Source organism: Gavialis gangeticus, unplaced genomic scaffold (assembly GCF_001723915.1).
Source record: "Gavialis gangeticus isolate Ggan-Ray unplaced genomic scaffold, GavGan_comp1, whole genome shotgun sequence".
In the NCBI taxonomy this organism is placed as follows: domain Eukaryota; kingdom Metazoa; phylum Chordata; order Crocodylia; family Gavialidae; genus Gavialis; species Gavialis gangeticus.
In genome coordinates, this window is record NW_017729033.1 from 54,344,337 (window position 1) to 54,347,805 (window position 3,469).

Below are 3,469 nucleotides of genomic sequence, written 5' to 3' on the forward strand. Positions count from 1 at the left end.
TTTGTCGTCTGGTGTGACGACCAAATTTCCTAACGTGTCCTTCAGGGGCCCCACATTACCCGGTACCTTCTTTTTGCCCCCTATGTATTTAAAAAAGGACTTTTTGTTGTCCTTGATCCAGGAAGCTAGTCCCAGTTCCATCTCTCCCTTGGCCTTCCTGACTGCTCCCCTGCATCCCTGAGCAACTACAGTATAATCCTCCCTGGTGATGTCCCCTCCCTTCCATTCGGTCTACAGCACCCTTTTAGCTCGAAGACATTCCTGGGTGCTTTTGGTGAGCCATGGGGGCTTTTGCGCCCTCCTGCTCCCTTTGATCCATGTTGGGATTACCTCCCTTTGGCCTTGGAGGATTGACTCCTTAAGGAGCAACCACTCTTCTTGGACACCTGACTCCCCTCCCCTCCGGGACCTCAGTGCCTCCCCGACTATTTTCCTTAGTTCATTGAAATCCGCCCTCTTGAAATCTAGGTCTGCTGCCTTACTGCAGGCGTTTGCCACCTTGCGCTGGATGGTGAATTCCAGCAGGCCATGATTACTGTCGCCCAGGTGGTCGAGCACCCGCAGCCCCTCACCAGTTCGTCATCCGTGGCCAGCTTGAGGTCCAACAAGGCATCTCCCCTGGTGGGGCTGTGTATCTCCTGGGTTAGATGGAGACCCTGCATTTTGGCTAGGAACCTACGTGAGTGGTCAGACCTGGCTGACTGCTCTTCCCAGCAGATGTCTGGAAAGTTCAGGTCACCCATGATGACCACGTCCTTTCACCTAACTACCTCCATGAGCTGATTTAAGAATTCCTGGTCTAGCTCTTCCCCTTGGTTGGGTGGTCTGTAGTAGACCCCCACCTTTAAGTCTCTTTCCCCTTGACTGCCTTATATTCTAACCCAGAGCACTTCAGTGTGCCCCTCCTCTGACTCTGTGTTACTTGATAAGGATGTGTATTCCTCCTTAGTGTACAGCGCCACACCCCCACCTTTCCTCCCTGTCCTATCCCTCCTGTACAGCCTATATCCCTTGATATTCACTGCCCAGTCATCCATTGGGTCCCACCACATTTCAGTGAGCCCCACTATGTCTGGGTTGGTGTGAGGTAGCTGGAGGCTAAGTTCCTCCTCCTTGTTTCCCATACTATGAGCGTTTGTGTAGAGGCATTTGAGGCCTCCTGAGGATATGTGCACTGGCCCCCTAATCACAGCATTGCCCTGGCCCCTGTTGCTTACCTGGGTATATGTTCTGCTTGTTGGTCTAGGCTGGGCTGTACTTGTGAGTGTTGCTTGGTTTAACGGTCCAAGGCGTCCTCCTCCCTCGTCTTCCCCTTCCCCCGATGAGCCTAGTTTAAAGCCCACCAGAGGAGATCTGTCAACCTAGAAGAGAATACATGCTTACCTTTAGGTATGAGACGTATATTGTCCACACTTTCATTATATAGACACATAAGAAGGAATCACCTGAGAACTTCCACCATGATATTAATAGTTTCAACTCCTCCATCAAACTGACCCTTGAGTGCTCCATCCAGCAAATTTACTTTTGTGAACTTTGCCATGAAGCTTTGCAATGCCCATTGCACCACTGCATTACTGGAAACCAACCAGATGCTACATCCTATCAGTTTTCATCCTAAGCTCTGTTTGATTTATTATCTCCACCCAACCTCTATGCTATAGCCATCTACTCTGATTCCACCAACTGGAGTACACATCTCAGCAATCAACATCAGGGTTTCCCATGCTACCAATATCAAAATCATAGTCATTCAAATCAATAGAAATAGGCACCTCTGCAGCCTGATACAATACCAACCCTGTGACAAGCACAACACAGTACCTCTGGTTGTCTTTTAAAGACCACAGCTCAAACATCTTAGACATCATTAGTAATCTCCAATCCTTCCTGGAAAATGATCACCATTTCAGGATAGCCTTGGGCACAAAACCAATCTTAAACATTTACTTCCTTTTTCTATATTCCTTTCTATGTATAATATTTTCTTTTTCCAAATCCACTGACAACGTGATGAAGTAGGTCAAGGGATGTCAACCTTTTGCCACCATAAGCTGTTGCTTGCAACCCAGCCTCACCTTCCCCCCAGCCCATTAGCCCACACTGCCACATTCAGAGGCTGGATCTGACTCATAGGCAATAGGTTACTGACCCTTGAAGTAGGTTGTTGCCTACAAAAGCTCATTAATCTCTGAACTAATTAGTAGCTAAAGACCTACACTGCCTTACATTTTGCCTATTTTTGAAAAGTAAGATTTCATTTCCTTTACACCAAACTACTCATATTCTTTCTCCAAACATATTCACTATCTCTCAACCTAGAAAAAACACAATTATACTTTCTAAAAAATATTCTGAGAACTACTCTGATATGCATAATCTACACTATAATCATAGAATTATAGAAAATTAGTTTCATAGTTTCTAGGGTCAGAAAGGACCTGAGTAGATCATCTAGTCTGACCCCCTGCCATGGCAGGAAATAGTACTGGGGTCAAACGTACATGTTAAATACATGCACAGGGTTGGAAAGGACCTCATGCAGTCACATCTAGTCCACGCCCCTGCTCAAAACAGAACCATCCCCAACTAGATCAACCTGGCCAAGGCTATGTCTAGCCAGGTTGTGGATTCTCCAAAGATGGAGAATCCACAACCTCACTGGGTAAGCTGTTCCAGTGTTTTATTACCCTCTTAGTGAGAAAATTAATTCTAATATCTAGCCTAAACTTCTGTTGCTGTAACTGGAGACCATTGGTTCTGGTTCTGTCATCTGCTCTTAATAGCTTAAAAGATTCTAAAAAAAAAGAAAAAAAGGAAAAGGCAACACCACTCCATCAACTTCTCTCTCTCCTAGACCCTGAAGTTATTGAAGTCCCTAACCTATATTAAATTGGCATTTCCTGAATGAATGCAATCACAAATTTGGAAATAAGTGGCTTGTCCTGGGTCACAGAGAGAGTGAGGTAGGACATTTCCTAAGCCCCAAACTAGTGTCCTAACCATTAGATCATTAGTCCTCTCAAAACTTGAAAGAAATTAAATAGGCCTATATCTAATATCAAACAACTAATAAGAGTCTCTGGGCCTGGTTCTTCAATGAATTGCGCTGATTATATGGCTGTGTCAATCCACTAAATTCAGCGGAGTCACACTGGCACAATGCTGTTGTAATACAACACAGAATCAGACACTCTATAGTTAATAGCCACTTGATTCTTAATTATCCACTCAGAAATAAAGCAAAGTCCAATTTATCTGTTAAATCCACTTTGATTAATTTCTACAGTGAGACAAGATACTTTTTACTAGGCCAATGAGTGCTACCTGTTTGACTTACCATTCCTGCAGTTTTATTTAAAGACTTGCATAGCTTCACTGTAGAAGAGCGGGGGGGGGGGGGGGGTTTTTCATTGGCTTCCGCTGCGTGCATGTACCTTAAGTTGTTTTGTTTTTCACCCGGTTTTTT